We start from the raw sequence: 24258 nt of genomic DNA on the forward strand, positions 1-24258 counted from the left end.
AGGAAGAGACTTGTCAGAGTCAACAAAAAAAAAAAAAATTAAATGGATAAACAAAATCTGTGACTTGGTAATACCCTCCATGCTTTCATTATAAGCTTTTCTACATGAAAAAAAATAACCCTTAAGATCGAACATAGCGGCGGAGAATTCAGCAAGGCATAGGAAAGACATTTTCCTTGCCCAGAAGAGTTTTCTATGCCGGTAGACAAGATAGAAGAATGGTGAAAGAAAAAACAAACTTCTATCACCCTTAAACAGATCCAGAATTAACACCAGAGGGATTAAAGGTATTCTCACATCTTTTTTTGTTAATTCCTTGATTTTTTTTTTTTTTCTAAAAACAACAGATGAGCAATAATTAAAATTTCACTGGGATGTTTCTTGAGAGGGAACCTTTTCTTTTTTGAAAAGCCCATGTAGAACAGAAAAGTGTTCTTTTTGAAGTATTTAGTAACTGAAAACACAGTTGCCCATGGGAGATACCTGCTCAAATTCTTTTTCCACTGCATCATGGAGAGCAAAGACCTAGATTCAGGTCATGCCCTCACTCCAGTCACGAGACAATGTACTGACCACCAAAATGGAGAAATAACCTGGAAGACTGGAGAATCTTCTCCAGGTTCATTCAGGTAGATGAAGGATTGGAACCTTAGCTCCCATTCTTGGGAGTGTCTTATTCTAGGGTTCCTTATTTTCTCTTTTCTCTGTCTCCCGTTCTCTGTTCATCATTTTTTGTTACATTTTCTTTTCTTGAAATAGTTCGGTTTTCTTCCAAGTTGGCACGAAAATGTGTTCTCAGCTTGGCAATGCCTTTTCCTACTACCTAGTACAACAGATTATTAATTCAAAGGATCAGATGACAATAGCATTCCTGGATCTGAAGTTTCCTCTCCATTATTTCAGTTCTTATCTCAAATTTGTTTGAGTAATGTAATTTGAACGGTGATTTTTATAAAAGTACATGTGAAGACACTCAGAAAATTTGCTGATAAAATCTTCTTGGAGGTGGTCTACAGAAAAAAAAAGAGTAAAACAAAGCTTACCATTCCATACATAAACAGACAAGACTGTACAGCAAATTATACTACGAAAGAAGAAAGTTAAGATGTGTAAAGAGGGAGAAAGCTGGCTAAATCACAGGATCTTTATTTGCCTCAAACACAAACATTGCCCAGCAAGGGGAACTGAGGCCAAATTTCTGTGGATGTGCAAAAAGAGCCCAGATGTCCAGCAAGACGAAGTCAGAAAGACCAAGAAAAAAAAAAAAGAAGACAAAAAGAAGTAAAAGCTGACATGTCAAACCAACCTAATGTCTTACTAGAGACAGTAACGAGTTTGTAGCTACAGGAGGAGCAATAGCTGCCAATACATACATCGATTTTATTAGAGCTTTTAACACTGTCTCATATGACATTCTCAGAAATAAGCTAGGCAAACATAGTATAGATTAAACTACCATGGGTTAGAGGCAAAAATTGCTGGAAAACCTACTGACAAAATAGGTACAAATGGAAATATATATTAAGTGGGTTCTGCAAGGGAAAATTCTGACAATGAATAATGAGCGGTGATGAATCATCATCGTTAATTATTCAGAGTTGAAGAGAATGTACATTGGTTAAGATTTTACATAATACTAAGTAAGGACAGACCAAAATAAAATTGTCATAATCTGGTAATTTATTCAGAAATAAGTAGGATCTCATTCAGGAAGGACCAATACAAGGTAGTGTGAATAGGCGGGGGTAGGCATCTGTACAAAGCACGAGAGGCTCAGAAAGTGCTTACATGGCATTTCTGCAGAGTAGTTTCTGGGTGCTAAGGTGTTTCCTAATTAAGTGAGAACCAAATTTGTTTGCCTGTGGTAAAAATGACAAAGACCATCTGAGAATGTACAGGCTGGTAAACATGGGGAAGCACTGCACTAGGTTGCTTGAGAAGTGTTCAGGCAGCTGAGGAGCTTCCATCATGGGTGATGCCTGACAGGGAGTCAGACAAGTACCTATTAGGAATGACCTAGGAAGAGTAGATCCTGTCCCATTTTCCCTTTTTCATCAGTCTTCTGTGATAGCAGTTGCAAAGATATCCTCATCATATTGACACAGGACACAAAGGATGAATTTTCATGACCCCAGCTCATGCACTTCTAATGCCGAACACCAGTGCTTTCCCCAGGGGGATAGGAGATTCAAAGTAAAACGTTTTGCTTTATTTTTATGTGGGATCCTATGTCTCTGTAAGGGACCAAGTAAAACACATAGCTCAAAGCTCATATGAATTTGTAGATATGGATAGTCTGGATCTGGATTTCATGGCTCAGACCCTCTCTAACTGAGACTTTTAATGTTGTTATGAAAAATTCAACATTCCATCTGCTATATGCAAATCCCTCCTTTATATTTTCCTTTTGAGACCTCCAAGTGCTCTTAAACCAGCTGAACTTCTTCCTGAAGAATGCTGTTTACGCTTTGCTCAATACAATTTCAACCTGATACGGTTCTCAACATGGGACACTCAAGTGTGAAAGCAAACAAGCTGGCAGGTTTTATTAGATTACTTTTTATTAGGAGAAGAAACTGCCACACACCAACAACAATGATTCTTTTTACAACAGCACCGTTCAAACAGACTGTGCTTCCTTGACAGCCAAAGCTGCTTCTGCTTATATATTTTTCTCTCTGTCACTCAGCTTCCCAATGTGCGATCAATTGACCTGCTGAAGTTTAGCCATTGTAATTCATGCTGCCACCTGAAGGTTATCACACAACGTGTTGACTGCCTACAGCATTGTTGTGGTGGGTTGACCCTGGCTGGAGGCCAGGTGCCCACCAGAGCCGTTCTATCACTCCCCTCATTTACTAAACAGGGGAGAAAAAGTATAACGAAATGCTTGTGGGTCGAGATAAGGACAGGGAGAGATCACTCACTAATTGTTGTCACGAGCAAAACAGACCGAACTGAGAGAGGGAATTCATCTAATTTATTACTAGGCAAAACAGAGTAGAGGAATGAGAAAATAAAATCAACTCTTAAAACACCTCCCCCCCACCCCTCCCATCTTCCCGGGCTCAACTTCACTCCCGGCTTCAACCTTCCCCCCCCTCAGTGGCACAGGGGGACGGTCAGTTCATCTCACGGTGTTTCTGCTGCTTCTTCATCCTCAGGGGGAGGACTCCTCTCATTGTTCCCCTGCTCCAGCATGGAGTCCCTCTCACGGGGTGCAGACCTTCAGGAGCAGACTGCTCCAGCGTGGGAGAAGGTATTCCCCCCGTCTTCCCCATAGATTGGGTGCAATTATTAATCAATTCTGAAAGATACTGACCAAGGTACGGGCCTGACAGAAATACTACATACAAGTACCAGCTCAGACTCATGACCGTCGATGATATCATAAGTCATTATCACACAATACAACAACATGAGAACTGCAACTCCTTTGCACATAAAAATCTCATTGGCTGGTTTCTCAAGTGTCCAGAATCTCTCTCTGGATTATGACAGTGGACGTTGCAAAGGAAAGAAGGGGAAATGTTTGCAGAGAGGATAACCGGCTCTTCATGTCTCCTCCAGCACATTCTCTCCTTTTCTCCAGGACAAGAGAGGTCTAGGCAGAAATCAAGTCAGTCACTCCTAACTGAAGACCAGCTGAGGGCAAGGCTGCAGTGCAGCAGTGTGTATGATGCAAGCGTAAAACGTGTGCCAGGCGATGCTTAATTCAAACACATCTAAATGCAGGATATATTTTATTTCAGTTTGGATGCAATATTCAACTCTGACAGAAATGCGATAGGGAAAAATAATAATAATAAAAAAATCTCATGTAGAAAGGTTTAATTAGAGTTGCCTCAGATCCCTCAAAATAAAAGCACTAGAAGGTCTAGGGCAGAAGTTTTGGAAGGGAACAGTGGTTTCACAGTACTTAGCTGAAAAGAAAATGTGACTGACCTAATCATGATTTTGCAAAAAGGGGTCAACTATTTTTAGGAATGACTATGTTTTACATGGCCTGGATAGTACAAGCTGTGTAAAAACTTCCTGGGGAACACAAACGAGGCAGCTGTTGAGTACAACTTACAGATTTACAAATGGACTCCTTGGAAAACTTTACACAGGGTGTTACTGAGAAGCCTGAAATGAAAACCCATGCCAAACTGATGTCCACTTTGTCCATGCCTTTGTTCATCTCTGCACTCCAGCACTTGGGCTCCTCTGGACTCAGCATAAGAACAAATCTGTGCCATTAACTATAGGGTAGTTCTGGAGCCAAACAAGGAACCACTTCAGGTTTTGGTCATGCAGATACACCTGTTCTAAATAAAGTCAAGGTCCTTACACTCAAAGGAGGTAAGAAAGGAAATTCCCACTCCATGGACTTAGGAGTACTAGATGATGTGGTTTTAAAATAAACACAAAAGGTGGAAATAAAACTCTAAGTGGGTTTATGAAGGAAGGCAACTACAAAGAGTTATAGCACATTGTCTGAGGACCTTAGACATATCTCCTTGAGCATCGTCTCTTCTATGGATCTGTTTGAAACAAGACAGAAGATCCATCAGCAACTAAGAAGCTTGTTTTGGTGAGGAAGTTGGCAAAACTGGAGTCTAAGCTTCAGTCACTGAAAGATGAATCTCCATGCTTTGGTTTCCAGGCTTACTGATGTCAAAGTCCTGAAATGACACAGAAGCAGAATAATTTTTTTCTTTACTCCAAGGCAAGTAGCAGAGTGACTGAAATCAGATCATGGAGTAGCAGGAGAGAATAATGCAGTTGTAGGAACTTCCTAACATGCAAATGCTGTCATCTCCTGAGGCTATTTTGAAGAAGAATTTTACAGGAATGGGTGATCCAAGCAAGCTTTACTGAACTCCAGTTTAGACAATATATCTTTAATGTCCAAAGAGGTCTGTTTACTTCTCCCCATAGCTATCCAGCATCATCACTGGAGAGAGAAAAAGGGCACAAACTCAGTCATGTATTTTTGACCATTACTTTTCTTTTTTTACATGTTTTGGTTTGAGCTGTACAATGATAGGCAAGTAGATGAAGCCTAAATTTCTGATTATGCAGAGCACTGTTCTGATAGTCAAGTTCTAGATCTCTCTTTGCCCTCAGCAAAAAAAATCACCTGTAGTCATCTGTGAGCATCAGAGCCAATGTGTCGTAGATTACTGTAGTTATGTATTCAAGGAAGCAATAACTGCTATTAAAAAACTGCTATCGACAAAACAATGGCTGGATCTCTTTGTGAGACTGAGACCACCATCACTGCTAGAGATCATAAAACAGGGAAGGGGAGGGAAGTGAGAAAGAAAAGAGAGGAAAATACTCCCTCAGCTGGGTAGGAGTTTACTAGGGATGTCATCCTGGGAGCAGCACTCCAATAGAGACCTTTTTTACAGTAAATGTTACCTTAATTGCTTCTTGTTAATTCTCCTTGCTTACCATAATAATTAAAACCAAAACAAACAAACAAAAAAAGCAGTGGGGAAGAGAGTGGAAGAAAGAAAGGCATGAAAAGAACAAGAGAAGGAATAATAAAAAAAATCCTTGTGGTGAAAAGGAAAAAAAAAAAAAAAAAAGAAATCTGGCGCTAACTCTAAGCAATTTGCACCTTGTGCCCAGATCATAACTCTCTGCCTCCACTGCTTCCACACCCCATGATTTATGTTTGACAGTCCCAAAGTGGTTTGGAAATGGCACAGCACCGAGACCTTGTGGTGAGGCTAACTGATGTTTGAAAAAACAAAAATGAGTTAATTTATGGGAGCGTTCCTTTGGACTTGAATTCCAGACCAACACAGCTCTCCTCTAGTGGAAAACTTTTGCACGCACACACACATACACACACAAAATCTCCTCTTCTTTTCCTAGTTTGGTCTCTCTCTGATTCTTTCTCTCTTTATTCTATTTTCACTTCACATTTTTTTCTTCAGAACCTCTACCCAGCTGAAAGAAAATCACATTAGGTTATTTTGTATTTAATTTCCAAATCTATTTTCAGCTAAGAACAATATAGTGGGTTTGCTTTTTTAAGCTCTCTTCACTGTGTCTCTTATCTTGCTTACTCCTATGAATTTTGGAGATTTCCTTGGACAACAGAAACATACAATGACTTAAAAATTCAAAAATAGTGATTCCAGCCACCCATCTTCAGACTTTTTAAGGCTGTTGAATTTTCAGAAGATCAGGAAAATTATTGTTCTTTTAATCTCCAAAGCTGGGTCTCGGGAAAACAAAAAATATAGAGGTTCTTCAAGTCATTAGCTACACCTATTGTCTCATGTTAGACAATTTAATACAGCAATTTGAATCAGAAAAATAGGAGTTAGTATTTTAGTAGTTGCTAACTGTCTATGCTACATATTAAAGAAACAAACCAGCTCTACAGCTTTGACTTGAGGGGCTGGATTACAAGCAATGAATATTGACATAGCTCTGTTGACTACAGTGGAATCAAACAGGTTTGCACCAGTTCTGGATTTGGCCCTTGGCCACGTAAGTGCCTGTGTCAGCTTTTCTCAGATACCACCTTGTCTGGGTCATGGCGATAAATAAAAGAACTGAAAGATGGAGAAATAAAGATCTTACTAAGTATATCATGTGCGTGGTGGTGCATTGTATGTTACTGCACACCAGAAGACATTGAGAAGAGGAGGGAGATTTACTAGAATAATAAATATAAATCTGTTATGCATTTTCTAACTCTTACTTATTTGATGGATGTTGTTTTGGCCAGAATCATGGTTTCCATTGGGTACTATGAGCTTCCTACAAGTTGTGATAGGTAGCAAGAAATATTCCTACCTCTGTTGTAGGTTCACAGCTCCTGTGGATTTAATACAGGAAACAAGGCAAGGTGGAGGGAGGTAGATATGGAGCCGGTGGATTATGCTTCTGTCTGCATATTAAACATTTGTGACCCAGCCAGTAAGAATTATCAGGGTTCTCACATTTGGACTGGGAGAACTGAGGAGATGTGATGTTATTTGACCAAGCTAAAGGAGATAGTGCTCTCCAGACTCCTCCTGGGGATCCTGGCACAAGGGTAAGTTAAATAAGCCACACAGACTGACCAACAGCCTATTCTTGGTGTTGCAGGTGCAAACCAGAGGTGAACAACGCACATGGGCCATAAAAGTTGTCAGCTTTATCAAAATCAGGTAGTCTGTGCTTTAGCGCTTCCTTGACGATATCCTTTGCCTGATTTTCTGTCCTGCTCTCTTGCCTCTTTCCAGGAGAAGATTCACAGTCTGCCTTGCCACCTAAATTACCAAGAGGCATATGTGCATTCATTACTCATGTGAGACCTATAGACATTGACTGGGCAAGTGAGAATGAAAGGTGTGCTGACTCGTTGCTCAGAAGGAGAAATGAAGCCTCCGAAGCCTACCTGCAGCCCAAGGACCATGTATTTTATGGTCCCAGCAGAAACAGTCGGTGTTGTCTATATACTGAAGAAGTGTGAATACAGTTTTTGCAAGCAGTTTGCTCAGTTCACCACCCTGGATGGAGAATGAAATACTGGAGAGCGTATTCAGAGCCCCAGGTGCATGTATCTACCCACCAGGCAAAGATTTTAATAGTCATTTTAGGAGATACTTCCTTTTTCTTCATTTCTGAGGACAAATGTGTGATAGCAGTTAAAGGACTTGGCATGGCATCTCTATCCAAGAAAGCTGCTAAATACTTGTGTATTCCTGACTCATTCTATTTTACCATCTCTCTCTCTGCTCCTGATCAGTCGTGTTAGTGACTTGAGTTTTTCAGGCACCTCACAGGGAGACCTGTCTTTGCCCTGACTACTCCCCACCTGTGTTGCTCTATCTAAACGCATTTAACAGTTAGCGCAGCCATCTGCTAAGCAGCGCCAGCAAGATCAGCTGCTCTGCCCACAGCTGTGGCACCTCACTTTGAGATTCTCCACCAACCCTCCATCATGCCAGGGGAACAAACAGAATGCTGGCTATCGATATCTTCATGTGAGAGTGAAATACATCGTAGATATAACTACAAACCCTTCCCATAAGAACCACCCAGATGATCTTGCCTTACAGCTTCCCCTTCATCCCGACCTCCCTCACTGACTATATCTGGCACCACAGCCTGTGCTCCACCATGGCCCTTCCTCCTCCTCTCCTATCAAAGAGAGGATGTTAACTGAGGCCAGAGCTGGGTGTAAAGCCTCCGAGATAGCACCACTATCACCTCTCTCTCTGGGTGAGAAGAGGCGGTATCAGCCCTTTGAGAGATAACTAGCTCTGCAGTGAGTGACAGTGCAGAGATAAACGTCCCTGCATTGACTTGCTGATAACACCCCGCCTTGTCTCCAAGGGAGCACCCTGATCCATGAGTTTAAATACAGTTTCGCAATCCAGGAGAGTGACTGTAGTGGACTACAGCAGTTATTTTTGAGCACATCTGAAATAGCTCCAAAACCAAAAGGGTTAATCCACTTTTGTCCACTGGCAAGACTTAAGCCCTCACTTTTGCATCACCTAATGTGGGATACAGAAATCAGTTTAGGCCACCAGGCCTTTAGTTTCTCAGTCATCAGGATGGATTATGTCAACCTGATCTTGGGAGAAAGGGAATCCCACCGTATGAATGTGAACTCTGCCATGACACTTGCTCTTAGGGCCCTCTGACCTTGTTCTGTTCACCAGTAAGCATGCAGCTTTAGCATCCAGTCCAGCTTTCAGGATCCCAGATGTTACTCTACCCTTTCTAAATACTTCTCTTAAGGCTCTCATGTGTTTAGAGGTCTTACGATCTTCCATCTGCGTTTTACATTTCTCATCCCTTTAATTTAAATCACCCGCCTACGAATAAATAACTGCTCACCCTCTTTCATGTTCCACACTCCTCCTGATTTTTCAGGCTATTATTTGTCTCAATTTCTTGCTGTCTCTCTGTGTTACATTTTTAGGTTTTTCAGTGTTTCTGCATAATCCGACACTGTTCATCTTAGAATTCCTTCTGCTGAGCGCACGGATTAGTCTATAAACCCCATACAGTCTTCATGTAGAGCACAGAACTGAACTAGGTATGTCTGGTGAACACAGGTGATTCAAAGACTTTAAGGCCAAAATCCAAGTCCATCGCAAGTTCTTGATCACTACATGATCTGATTAGAAACTAGCTAATTCTGCATTAACTGTGGAAATTTGGAGCTCAGAATAGGCTGGAAAACCCCTATGGTAGTCTCAGAAAGTTCCCAGGGTTCCCATGAAGAAGTTTGCTCTAAGGCAGCTGCACAGATATTAGTATTCTTCTAGCAAGTACAGATTTCTCAATACCACATACAGCCATGCCACAAGGCAGTAGTTCATTTAATTTTTCCATTTGATGAAGGCTTGAACAGCAGAGAAAACTTCTGTTGGACCATTTTTCATGCAACTATTAGGATCCCCTACTGCTTTGCTTCCAAAATGTTTGTTTTGTGGACCACCACAATGGTCTGTATGAATTACTGGTGGTCTGTGCTCTTTAATGTGGGGAGTTACTGCTTTATAGTAACTATAGTAACTAGTAACGATTTTTCTATTATTTTAATTTAATATTTTCCTTTTTTACCAAAAATAATATTAACTCAAAAATTGCCACATTCAGTGAAAGCACGTAATCACTATGAAGCTTTCTTTTCTTATACTAACATAAAAATATTACAGTTTTTAGAAAAAAAAATACTTTGTGTTCAAAATCATTTTGGAGGCTGTCAGATTTTTTGGTTTACTTAAAATCTACCTTTTAAGTACTAAAAAAAATTGTTTTCATTAGTGAATAAAAAAATTAAATTTATATCAGTTTTAAGAAAAAAATTAAAAACGGACATAAGAATTTTAGTAGAAAAGATATTAGGGAAGAGTTCATTAGAAAAAGGGAATTGGCTTTCAACACTCTAAGGTGGTAATAAGTTGACAATATTGAAATTGTTCACCACATCAACTTTGCTACTTTTTACTAGATCTGGCTGCCCATTTGATATGATGAGACGTCTTCCACACTATGGATACTCAGCAAGCAGATTTTCACTGACTAGTTTTCTTCTGCGATTAATGCATGGGGAGAGAAAGAGAGCACGCAAGAGAAGAGACAATTTAAAGCACCTAGCCAGGCTCCTGCTCTGAATCATCCCAATATAAGTTGAACACATTTGTTGACAACAGGAAATCTCGGTGGCTGAGTCAGCTAAGACAGGAACCAAAGTTTTTTCTGGTGTGAGTATCCACTTCTTTCAAATTTTGGTCCCCATTTTGTCTAATGTGAAATACTCATGTAAAAAAAAAAAATGAGTCTTCTTTTACTGCAAACATTAAGCGACAGATTTCATCTATTCATTAAGATAAATGTTTGAATTTGTCCCATATATCAGTGCCTTGACGCCAATGAAACTGTCACTGGGGATGAATTTTGGTGTAAGTGTGTTTGCATGTATGTCTCCATTTAAATGAGGCGTATATATGTGTGTATGTGCGTGTGTCTCTCTCTCGTTGCATAAATAGACACATGCACACATATACTGTGTTTTAAAGCTCAGGCAGAGCAGAAAGGCTGGCTTCCTAAGGTATTTTCTGTGTTTTCTGGCAGCCAGTTATACCCAGGTTAACCTGATCTTTACCACATAACTTCAGTCCAGGGAATGTGATTATAAAACTTTCCCATCCATGCAGCTCTTTAAACCAAACTCATGATACTGAAGGATGGATGGATTCCATTCTCAGTGTGTATGTGTGTGATGAATTCAATGGATGGGAGGACTTTAGAACCACCATACGATGTTTTTATTTCTTCTTTTTTTTTTTTTTTTTTTCCCCACAAGTGAATTAGCAGAAGGATAACCATTGGCCAAAATAGCTGGATCCATCAGAGCTGACTGGGATTGATCTCTTAAAGCCAAATATGAACCTCAGAGACCCACCACAGTCTTACATTTAAAAAAAAAAAAAAATCAGCAAAACCCTCCATTTTAATGGTATTTTGTGGCACCCGAAACATAGCAATGTAAGCGCGTAATTCTGAAAAATAAAATCAGCATTCACGGAAAAAAATATACAAGTGGATTATTTAAATAGAACTATGCATCGCTCCCTAGGGCTTAAAAGCCTGAGTGAAAACCACAAAAAACAAAGACAGTCAAAGACCAATTTCTCCCCAGAACAGGGGTTCCTAATCTCTTTTCTAAGTAGACTTCAAATGAGAAAATTGATAAAGTACTGCAACTCCCTTTGTCCTTTGGATCCAACACAGTGCCGGCAGAAATTATTGTACGGGGGTGTACGTCACATCCTACCTACAAAGCGCCTGTCCCACCAGCACATCCTGGCTGCACACAAACGTCCTGGAACTCAAGCAGAGCGTCATTTGATGTCCACTGGAATCATGACAAGAAATCTAAGTGACTCCAGCTACCACGGAGATATGCCCTTGCATCAAATAATTAAATATATAAAATTCCCTTTACTCTTCATTTTTGCTCTGAGGAACAAATGCAAGACAGAGACTGGAATAGCTGTGCACCAGCTCTGCTTCCTTCATTTTATAATCTTTGCCATGAACTCCATCCCCTCTCATTTCTTTGGAGTACGCTTTTTTTGAAATATAGAAGGAGAAATTGCTTCACCTAAATTAATCAGCAGTTGCATTGCCATGGCTGCTAGCTTTACTGCAACACTCACAGAATATCCCAGTAGAAGAAATGCCATAAAGAAGCCTGATCTCTACCATGCTTATTGCTGGGTCGTCCATCAGACAAGAAGTCAACGCAAATTCTGATCTTAATTTCCATGCAGATAATGAAACTTTTAGCTGAGAGTTATTTATACAGGAATCATCTCAAAATTTTATTTCTCTAAAGTTTTGCAGCCATATTACATGCACCCCATAAATTTCTGAATTGTTCCTGGTATTATCTACATTTTGATTAAAAATAACACCAAAATTGAAGGTGATCAATACTGGCAAAGAATATGGCAAACTGGATTAATACATGGGCTGTATGCGTAGCCACTCCATGTTGTTACTTCAGTGTTTTAAATCTGTTGAAACCATACTCTGATCAATTCAGAAACTTGAAAAGTTATGCTGTGTATTTAAATAGATTTTTCCCCTAGTAATTCTTAGAGCTGACTGGGAAATTGCATCCAAATAATTTTTCTCCTAAAAGGCAAAAATCCCTAAAAAGTAACTCTCCACTGTTACTTTTGACAGATTTTGAGAGTGGAAAGTGAGTTCTTAAAACATTAAAAAAATTTCTGGACAAATATTTTGACATTTGAAATTAAAGATGTCCAAAGTCAGCAGCCCTGGTTCTCATGAAATTCCCTTAGCCATTCCCACAGAAGATCAAAGAGAGTATGTGGGGGAAATTGCCCTTTCCTTATATTTATTTTTAGGCATCTCCTATGGGTCTCTTCCTAAAGAGCTTTTTAGTCTGAACTGGTATGTCTACACATACATTCTTCTTGAAATAAGTTGCTTCAAGATTATTTTGGACAGATTTGGGGACATTTAAAAAAATCTCAGAAATAACCACAGGATAGCTGCACAATCTGTCTCACCTCTCTAGTAATTACTTTTCAAAAGGGTGATAAGGTTTTTTAGATGAAGGTTTTTGGGGTTTTTTCCCTAAGTTGAAACTTCAGGAGTGTAAATGTCCCCAGAGAAACTAGCCATTCCATACTGTTCCATCATAAAAGCAGAAGAATTTGCTTTACAGAACAGTTAATGAGCTCTGGGCTTCACTAACTGATCCCCAGGGCTCAAGGGACTACAGAGGTTGAGTGGTTATTTGAGATGGATGGACAAAACTCCACCTTGTATCTCATCTGCATACACGTGTGTTCTAACCTAACTGTATCTGATAGCTTACTCTAAGCTGGGATGAATGAGATATATAGATCTTCCAGAATAACCAAATAAAAGCATATCAAACCAAAGCAAACCAAGAAACATACCCAAGAATAACATCTTGAATCACTATAACATCCTAACATTGCTTTTCGAGCTTGGACTACATTTCCACTTTACACTGAATTTTGCTTTGGGGTTTGGTGTTTGTTTCTTTTTTAATTTTTTTTTATCTATTTGTTTTGAGTGCGAATGCACATATCAAAAGAGAATTACTTTAATACTGAAAAATATTCCCAGTAGGTGGATAGAGATACACACAGGAAGGCGACTATCTGTAGAGCACTTCAGGGATCTCACCAGCATCTGGCTCATCTATCTTTGACTTCCTAGCCCAGATCACCATTTTGAAGCATCTTGATACAGATCCAGCATTGTAAATTTGAGCTTTGCTGTGCACTTGCACTGTTGATTCAGCTGCAGTGGGTATCCGGTCATTTGGGCTGAGGAGTTAGAGGCAGATGGCCATAATGCTAGCCAAATCACTCCCTTCTGTGCTGTTGGCTACAGAAACTGGCATGCTTTAACCGTACTAGCCCAGTAGGCCATCTGGATTCAGACAGACCTTCAACCCTTTTTCTGGCATGTATAAGTATTGTAAAACTCAGCTCGTTGGCAGTCATGGGAGTTTCTGGGGTTTTCTTTAAACAGATGTCCCAAGGAACCATGAGCTGATGTTTCATTTGCTGCCTGGTGTTTCTTTGCATCTATTTCAAGACCTTGCAAAGTAGACAATGCTGTGAAGCTGATTCTCCTGTGGAAAACAAAGTCTGGGAGGGAAAATTGAGGGTTTCATTTTGCAACCAATTTTTCAAAGCATGCACAGCAATCTGGCCCTACAGATGGGGCTATCCTTCCTTTACAGTACTTTGTTTCTTTTGGGAGAGACGTCACAGACCTCTGCACGTGAAAATAGTGACTGAGAGCCCTTCAAGCTAGGCTCTACAGGTAAGGACCCAGAAGGAGATGCAGTGGAGATGGTGGGAGTCAGGGAATAAAAATAGGGAGGAAAGGTTGTGTATCAGGAACCTAGATTTTAAACATACAATCTTAAAATTTCAGTTAAACTCCTGAATAATTTTATGGATCTAGTCTGTTGTGTGTAGTGAAAAAGAAGCAAAGATTGCACAGAGAATTACCTAGTGAAGTGCTAAGTGCTGAAATCAATGCACAGGAATAATTACAATTAAGCAAAAGAAAGGAAAAAGAAGGAAAATTCAGCTAGTAATCTACGTGGAGGGCAGGGAGAAGAAAACCCATTCCCTGCTAGCTGGCCCATGCTAAAATTTTCTCTTGAGGAAAGCAACTTATATTCAACTTATATACAGTACAACACACTATTTACATTACCAAGGACATTGGACTAGACAACCAAGTAGATCTTTCTGCCTTTTTTCCTCTTCTCTTTTTTCCTTTTTTTAACAAGGCTACACTGATATCCTTACCCCAGACTTGGATAAGAGAATGTTTTATTCGGTTATGAAACTAAATACTCTAAAGCTCAAGAGATGACAGCCATTAGAGCACAGCATGACTAAATACTATTCACCTAACATAACATTATCCATCAAGAATCCAACACACACACGCACAAATGGCCCACACCCAGTGCACCCAGCCAATACCTAATCTGTTGAAAATTAAGCTGGTAATGTATGTTAAAACATTTGTGGGAAGTTTGGATCCTGAGATATTTTGCTACAGTCTACAAGCCTTTCAATTAATTCATTACTCATTTTCCCCACTTGCTTATTCATAACCAGAGGCTATTGTCTTGTGTTTCTGACATCACAGTCCGTTACCTTAGGAACAGTGATGATGTCACAAGGGTAGAATTAGCACCTATTAATATGAATAGGCACACAGAAGAGATGAATAATGAGTTCAGGGCCTGAATTAGACACAAATTACTAGGAATTTTTTGGACAGGAAAAATACTTGAAAGGTAAATGGGGCTTATATTTAAATATTATGTTTTCATTGCACTTGGACACCGAACAAAAGTTGATATTTGAGTAATAAAATTACAAATACTGGGGTGAGAACAGCTGTAGGATCATGAAAGTTTTTTTCCATGCAAATGAGCCAAAAATTATGACTTTATTTTGAATGCTAATGGATAAGAGTGTGTGCCCTAGAACCCAACAAGGCACAGGGTTCACTAACATCCCAGTACTTGAAGTTCTCAGAGTCTGACAGACCATGGTTCGACAGGGTATTGCATTATGTTTAACCACACTTTCCTCTATTTCCCACTAAGACGCCTTTCCACTCACACTTGCTCTTTGTTTCCTGGTCGACATTTTTATTTTCTGCTTCATTCAGTCTCAAACACTTTTCTTCTGGATTAGGCTAAATTACCAGGATAATCATGCACCCACCTGCTAACCAGTATGCATAGAATCATAGAATCATAGAATCATAGAACAGTTTGGGTTGGAAGGGACCTTTAAAGGTCATCTAGTCCACACCCCCCTGCAATAAGCAGGGACATCTTCAACTAAATCACATTGCTGAGAGCCCCGTCCAACCTGACCTTGAATGTTTCCAAGGATGGGGCATCTACCACCTCTCTGGGCAACCTGTGGCAGTGTTTCACCACCCTTAGCATAAAACATTCCCTCCTTATATCTAGTCTGAATCTACCCTCTTTTAGTGTAAAACCATTACCCCTTGCCTTATTGCTACAGGCCCTACTAAAAAGTCTGTCCCCATCTTTCTTATAAACCCCCTGCAGGGACTGGAAGGGGCTCTAAGGTCTCCCCGGCGCCTTCTCTTCTCCAGGCTGAACCACCCCAACTCTCTCAGCCTGAGGTCTCCATAGCAGAGGCGCTCCAGCCCTTGGATCATACTCGTGGCCTTCTCTGGACTCGCCCCAAGAGCTCCATGTCCTTTTTGTCCTGGGGACCCCAGAGCTGGACACAGTACTCTGAGAGATTCTCATGAGAGCAGAGTAGAGGGGGGAGAATCCCCTCCCTCAATCTGCTGACCACACTTCTTTTGATGCAGCCCAGGCTTTCTGGGATGTGAGCACACATTGTTGGCTCATGTCCAGCTTTTCATCCACCAACACCCCCAAGTCCTTCTCCTCAGGGCTGCTCTCAATCCCTTTGTCCCCCAGCCTGTATCAGTATGGGGGGAGGGAAGGGGGGCAGGACCTTGCACTTGGCCTTGTTGAACCTCATGAGGTTCACATGCATCCACTTCTCAAGCTTGTCCAGGTCCCTCTGGATGGCATCCTGTCCCTCAGGCGTATGAACTGCATCACTCAGCTTGGTGTCATCTGCAAACTTGCTGAGGGTACACTTGATCTCACTGTCTATGTCATTGGTTAAGATATTAAAAAGTACAGGTCCCAGTACAGACCCCTGAGGGACACTGCTTGTCACCGATCTCCATTTGAACATTGAGCCATTGACTACTACTCTACAGATGCGACCATCCAACCAATTCCTCATCCACCGAATAAAACAGTTGCTGAAATATTGACTTATATGAAAAGAGGAGAGGATATGTATTCTGGACTAGAATAAACCAGAAGTGTAAATACTGTCTTTTTCTTATTCCTGTTTTCTTTTTTTTCCCAGGAGAAAAAGGAGTACTATGGAGTTCACTATGTCAAATTAACTTTCAACTGTGTACCCTGTAGGCATATCACCAGCTTTGGATTCCTTGCTCATTTATAGCCTAATTTGGGACTAGGATAACTTTTCCACAGGTTACATTGGTACATGGGAAGGAGAGAAGCAAGAGTGGGTAAAGGGTATTTCTTTGCTTTGACATCTGGATGGTAGTGCCCTTGCAAAGGACTCCTGGACATTTCTTGCTTAGCCAAATCCCTCTTACAAACAGGTGTTATTCCTACCTCACTTTTCTTGGTTTCCCATTCCTTGGCTGTGTTTGTCAGTAAGTTTTTGAGCCCAAATTCATCTCATCTAACTTGGGCAACAGCTGAAGTGTTTTAATGAGGATTATGGTCACTTGCAGCTCTCCCAGAAGTCAAGAGGGGAAAGCAGACACCTCCAGGGGCTGATTCTGCTGATGCAAGATTGCTTCTGTGTGGACAATTAAGGCAGATGAATCTCAGCCCTGATAGCTGAAATGCTTTGGATTTAGTACAGGGTATTTGATGAAATGTGACAGCCGATCTTATCCAAAGAGAGGCACTTGAGCATCGAACCACCACCTCTGACCTGCAGTTCCACGAAGCGCTGAAACAACTTCTTCTTCACTGTGCGATCACTTCTCCAATTGTCACAGCTTTCTTGCTGGCACCCTTCCTTCTCTCTCTCCTCAATCTATGGTTCTTCTTTGCATGTACAGTTTTCCATTTTTAAAGTTTTCAAAGCTTTTTTCTCCTTTTCCTTTTTTTTTAAAAAAAAAGAAACTCTAGCATTATTTTACATTAAAAAGAAAGAAAAAAAAAGGCAGACAATCAGCAAATTCTCTACCTACGTAGTTGTAATCTGCAGTTTTGAAGGTGGGTGAAGCTTTGAGATTTTAGGTTAAAATTGCCTAATATTTCTACTCTTCCCTCAGCAAGGCAACACCTACACCGCATCCGGGGAGGATTCACAATCTGCCCAGGAGTTACTGATGGCAGGAACACCCTGTCCCAAGCACCTTCACTCGCTGAGTGTTTTTCCAGAGGCGGCAAGGCCTTCCACTCCGTGTTTTGGCAGGTGATACATAACGCCAAACCTTACAGGCAGGAGGGTGAAAGCCAAGTCTTGAGGATGCTGTCAGCGTGGAGGGATGTGCAGCGACAGTTGACTCCGTGCCTGGCCCCGTGCATCCCAGGCAGGTGGTGAACGGCGTGTTTTCGCCCCCCTCTCTTGACACGAGGATCAAGCTCCCCATCCGATTCCGCCATGGGCTCTGATATTGGTCCCCATGGACTCAGCGAGGAGCCATGCTGGCTTCACCGGGGGAGATAGCAGTGACCCGATGTGTCCTCAGCTTGTCACTCTCCATCCCGACAGTCCTGAGGAGAAGCAGCTGTCTCTGCCACAGGAATCACAGCTCCCCAAATTACCTTCCCTGCTTGCCTCTAGGTGGTTATGAATATATGTGTTCAATACATCTCTTTTCCCATATAGAAAAACATCTAGAATACATATATTGATCTTCCCAGATCTGTTGGAAGGCTGAGCAGATGTCCCGGTGCTTCATGCATAAGACAGAAGGGTTTAAAAAGTCAGCTAAACCATGCTTGTTTGTAATAGGTGTTGCTCCCTAAGAGGCCCCCACACATACTGACTTATGAAAATATATACGTAGACCATGTCACAAACACTCAGACATGCACACACATGACTCCATGCAGACAAATTCACACAGACATTTAAGAGACAGCCACTGCTTTGATCACCTTATATTTTAAATAGGGAAAGGCAGCATTACTTTATCCTGTTTTACAGATGAGATGAACTGAAGATCAGAGAGATTAAGGGTCAGGTTTGAAAAAGTGTCTCAGCAGCCATGAGTGAATGAAGCCAAAGTACCTGCTTTTGATAATCCTTCCCAGCATCTTGTTGAACTGCTGGATTCCTAAAGCAGCCTGACTCACTCAAGGTCCCTGTGGTAGACACTGGTTGTCTCCATTCAGAGATGCTTTCTCCATTAGACTGACCTTCAACAAACTTTAGTTTTGTGACTATTTACAGGTAGGACAGAGAAAAAATGTTTGAATAATGAGAAGCGTGAAGCTGCAAAAGGTTGTTTGTTGCAGGAGCACGTGCAACACATCTGGCACATATTTGCAACCATTCAGCAATGACGGAGCATGCATACATATGAGAAGCACCAAAGAAAACAGGAGCAGTCTAAAGTCCTGGGCTAATCCCAACCAGGCTCTACTGCTGATCGTGTTTTTATGGAAGGCTTCCTGCCTCCACGCTGGGAGTGTGATGGCTCTTCCATGCCGGGTGACTCACTTGAAGTGTGAGGAGCCAAAGCTCCCCACCTCTCAATTCCTCATTTATCACATCCCTCCCTTCCTTGCTGTCTGCAACTGCACAGGCATCATCACTACAAATGAAGCTGGGGAGCAAGCATTGCTCCACAGAAGACAGAAATGGTGAGACGGACAATATTTTTGCTTATGTTTCCGTGTATCCACATCTGATCTTGTATTTAACACCAGACTAGATGGTCATAACAAATCCCTCTGGCTCTGAAATCTGCTCATTTCATTGAATGCACTATATGGAAAGTATTCATTCTTCTTTGCCTATATAGATGTACAGGTATAGATAAATATGTGCACATACATATATATGAAAGTATGCACACCCACAGCCTGTACACACACATATGCATTTTATAACCCTTCACCTAGATATCTATAAATCTCTAGCCTCTTCTGTTTAAATTTTCCCTAGAGTTAAGCTACAGATTATTAATGATAAAATATGAACTAATGCTCATAACATCCCTGTATATTTAAGGTGGGATTTCATTTCAGCTAATGTTAGCCCCCTAAAAGTAAAATTTTAAGCCTAGCCTAGTTTTCTGGGCTTCTTTATAGTCAATAAAAAGAGACAGGCACATCCAGAGGGCAGTTTAGCTGATCTGTTTAAGTATTTATTGGCTACATATAGATGTCAAGCGTGAAGTGGGGCAGTTAGAGGGGGAGTGAAATGAATTGGGAATGGCTGCAGTGGAATTTAAACACTGGTTCAGAGCTCTAACACCAGCTGTTTTTCAGTGCCGGTATGTTCATGTGAGCTGGGCATGCAAGTTCCCATTATAGTCATTGGAGACCTCTTCAGTGCAGCCAGGTGGATCATGAAGAGCAATGCAGATGACCCTAAAATAGACATCTACCAGCTTATGACCTGATTTTTGTCCTCAGGCTGCAGCAACTAAACTGACTACAGGCAAGATGTCATTCTCCAAAACACATATAGAGTGGACACTATGGGGTATCCAAGACATCTGCACAGGGCTCACAAACATGACATGGGACCTCTGGGAGACCTGCATCTTTCTGAAGTGGACATGCAGGACCTCTGGGGTACACCAAAATATTTAATCATTAAATGCCTAGTACTAAAAGAGCTTCAGATCTTCAAGGGCTGTGACTTAAGGAGATAGTTAGATAAATAGGTCATACAGAGATGTGGGGCTCAGCATGGATCACTAAGTCTCATTCCACATGAGGTCCCACTGGGACACCACCTCACTTCTAGCTACCTCTCTGGTAAAGCACAGATCTACTGCAGGCTTTGTGTCAGATCTAAATACTCCATGTAGATACTACAGGTATTTTAGAGGCAGCTCAAAATTTTTTTTTTTGTGACACCAAAGCACAATATCCGCAGACAGGACATGTCTGAGCATGACAACCTTTATGCTGAAATTATTCACATCAATAATCCTTAGAGCTTAAAATGAATCTAATTTTACAATGTTCTTCCATCTAGGTAGATGATGCCAAGAACAAACCAAAAGGAAGATTCACCAGAACAGTTCAATGATCATTCCCTTTCTTAAAATTATCTCCTGAGAACTGTTGGAGGCTTGTCCTTCAGTAAGGAAATAAGCATCTCTTACACTTTACCGGCAGGGAAATTGAGTATGGATGGCTGAATGAATGAGTTGCAAACACACAGAACAGAAAGCTTGTTGTTATTCATAGCATGATCCAGGTTGGAAGAGATCTCCAAATGGTACCTGGTCCACCTTCCAGTCAAAGCAGGACCAACAAGCCCATATCTCTGACTATGGGTTTAGAGTGCTGTTCATAAAAAGCACGCTCCTTCTGCATTTAAGGTTAGTTTTTAGTTATCAATCATAACTGTCCCACAAATAATTCCAGATCCTCCTGGGATTTTTTTCTTTTTTTTCCAGTTTTTATCATGACTCCTGGGTCAATGATGTAAATGCCCAGTCTATTAAAGAAGGCATCTTACATCTATTTCTGAAGTTCTTCTCTGTCTTTAAGGGTTGAATGACAATGGTAGTCAAGCTGAGTTTTAAAGTTGCACTCAAGGTTTTAGAGTTAAAAGTCCTACAGCATTAATTCCAATGAAGTTTGTTCCTTGACTTATGAAGTCCCTCTTCTTCTTTACGGTGATTATAAGTTAAGAACATAGAGAAAGGAAAACAAACCATCTGCAGATACTTTCCTAGAAGGTCCCTTCTTTGCAATAATAAGACAGTGTGAATAGTTTTGGACCACTTCAGACAACATAATCATGAGTTGAGGAAATTTCGGGCAACCTCAGAAGAATACGTTGAAGCTTTGATGGCTTCTCCAGATATCTGAAGACAATGTGCTTGCTTCCTTTCACTGCAACAGGTTTTGGCCAGGTCCTCATAGTGTAATCATTCTTGCTGTATTCAGGGTCCACCTTAGTGCTTGCATACTTAGAATAAATGCTACAAGGTTTGCAAGTAGTTTCTTCCAAACGATCAGGAGCATAAGTGAATACATATTGTCACTAGTCTATGAGGAATGCAGATTGTCATGAGAAATAGCTAATATTAGAAGAAAAAGGGAAGTAAAAGAGCTAAACAACTTGCAAGATTTAGTATCCATGTCTCCCTTAGACACTCACTGTCCATTGGGCAGATAACTCTTGCTTCCTAACAGTTGTTGGTTTTATTTTTGACTGAGTAGTCGGATTGCTAAACAGTTACTGTTTAGCAACAGTTATTATTATCATATATGGAAAAAAGTATGAGTATATGTAAAAGTATAGAGTTTTTATTTGCTTAATTAATTAATATTTTCATAGCTCTTTGAGATCAGAAAGTAGAAAGTTCCCTCTACATGCAGAATAGTGTAAATGGTATTTGTGAGAATAGCAGACACCTCACTGTTTCCTTGGCTGGAACTGACCATGAGGAGGAATGACAGACCTAGCGCTCCCCAGTTACAAGGTACAAAAACTATGGAGACTCCAGTATTTCCTTCCCTAGACAGAGGAATTCCACAGTCATTATGTCTTTGGTGCAGGAGCTGAGGTCATGGGTGTGATTCAGCGGCTATGAATTTTGCAGTGCAGGGCAGGGCTCTCAAAAGGTTAAACCCATGACTGGGCAGCAGCCTATAGCAATTGGAAAACCACACACTTCTCTGCCTGGCCTGCTGGCAGCAGGAATTCAGTGTAGGAGAACCAAGGCTGAGGAAAGACACGATGCAATGGGCAGGCAGTCATGGCAAGTGTGGATGTTTCAACAGACCATGAAGTTCACCTGGGGGTCATTGCAGCTGTCAGCTGCTTCTGAGGCTTGATCTAAAACCCACTGACCTCAATACAAAACTTTCCATTGCTTTCCATTTGGCAGGCTTTGAATTAGTCCCTTGGTGCTAAAGTTTTGAAATGATGAAAAAAATTAGCAGTTCTCACCTGTGGTTTGCCCTATTTTTGTAACCTGCAAGCACTGAGATTAGCTGTGTGTTTCTGGTTTGCATAGTGGCTTCAAATCTCAGTTCAGACAGCTTTGTGCCTTGTAACATAAATGAATGTCAACAGTAAGACAGGCAAGTGTCTAGTACATGTGTATATTCTCCAAACTCAGCCTCTTGGGGAGAAAAAAATCACATGAAACTACCCATGTCACAGTGACATTGATGAGACCAAATGACAGCTCAAGACATCCATCACCTTTCAGCTTTTCAATTTAGACATTTTCAGACTTAATCCTAATCTGAAGGTGATAACTCTGCTGCTCATACCCTCCCTTTCTTTGCAGAAAGGTGTCTTAGTGTAAATCAGAACCAGGCTATATGCTCATAACTGGATGAAACAGAAGTTGATTCAAATACATTTGGATCCATTTTTATGTGAATTATGATCAAAGAATTTGGTTTTGCCATTGGAGGCTAAAACGAGGATAAAATCTGAGTTCAGATTCAACAAGAGTGAAATCTTTCTCAATAGTTCTTACCATTTGGGTCCTAACAGTAAAAACTACCATGTGATTAGCTGTTCACTAGTTCAGGATGAAACTGCCTGAGAAATTTCAAAAATCTTAGATGATCTGGGTCAGAGCTCATAAAAGACCTGTTAGCATGAAATATATCCCTCCTAAAAGTCTTCTGGTCCAAAAATATCCTTTGAAAAAAAACATAAAATTTGACTTGAGAGTCTGTATTCACAAATGTTTATGACATGGGCTATATAAAGAGAAGACAGGTTTTCCTACCAGCCTTGGCTCACATTCTGCATACTCTGCTGGATCAAATTTACAGTTATCTTCACCATAAATTAGGCTGGATCATGCTTTATGAGGGGTAGGATAATGAGTCTACATCTAGACATACATGGATCCTTCCCTAAGGATAATATGTATCTAGAGGAACTCATTGTAATAGAAATTAAATAATCTCCTAACTTGGTACAAACTGAAGCAGAATCCATATCTGTGTTGATTAGAAATAGACATCTGTCCGTTGCTGCCCTGAGCAATCAAAACCTTTCATGTAAGACTTATAATCACTGTTCTTCCAATTTAGTCGCCATTGGCAATTATTCATTTTTCTACAGTGCAGACTAACTCTTAAGTCCAATTCCTACATTCTCAGGTTAGAAACATTTTTCCCATTCCCAGAGAAACTTCTGAGAATACAAAAAATTATATTGGTTTTTTAATCAGGAGACAACACTTGATGTCTGTTGGAAGTTTTTTGTTTTCTTCTCAGAAAACTTGAGAGGGAGTGACCAAAATGATTGGCTATTCTCCCAAACTATGAGAGAGATTCAGCTTTAAAATGTTCTTTGGCCACCACTGAGTTCTCCAAGGTTGTCACTTATTCCAGGGTCTTCTCCTTTTGATGAAACTGTTACGTCTGCTGAAAAATTGCATCTAAAAATAGGTAGAATACCATGAAGAGTTTTTGGGGGTTTTTTGGTTGGTTGGTTGGTTGTTTTTTTCTCTACTCTCTGGGTAATGCATTATTTTCCAGAAAATTACCATTTAAATGGAGGAGGGGAGAAGCCCTCACATCCATTTCTAGATGTGACTGGATACCAACAAGGGCAGTAGAATCAATATCAAGTATCTTCTCTCTGTCAGTTACCAGACACACCACCATCAGATTTATACACAGACACAAGGTGTTCGTAAACCATTTTGGGAAAAGGCCAGAGTGCCTGTGCTATGGTTCATCTTTAGAATTACTCAGATCCCTGACTTTGCACAACAGCTTCATTAACCTACTCAATCCCATGACCTGGCCTCCAAAGTATTTCTTGGTGCCATGCCTGCCAGTCATCTGGGGTGTCCACCACCACACACACACATGCAGAAAAACACATTCCTACGTAAAGGCAATGGGCTTGCAAATTATGAAAACAAACTGCAAGTCTGACTTAAAGCTTTACGCCTGCTGAGGCTCCA

General features: G+C 40.7%; 1 long non-coding RNA gene across 1 annotated transcript in view; it reads right to left on the reverse strand.

The window, feature by feature from the left end:
* Positions 1-3828: 3828 nt before the first annotated feature.
* The window catches only part of LOC129203384 (uncharacterized), a 46029-nt gene continuing 25599 nt past the window's right edge, over positions 3829-24258 (reverse strand). Inside the window, exon 2 of the long non-coding RNA XR_008576009.1 lies at positions 3829-4667. This is a non-coding gene — a long non-coding RNA (uncharacterized LOC129203384). The remainder of the gene's footprint in view (positions 4668-24258) is intronic.

This window comes from Grus americana, chromosome 2 (assembly GCF_028858705.1).
Source record: "Grus americana isolate bGruAme1 chromosome 2, bGruAme1.mat, whole genome shotgun sequence".
Lineage (NCBI taxonomy): Eukaryota > Metazoa > Chordata > Aves > Gruiformes > Gruidae > Grus > Grus americana.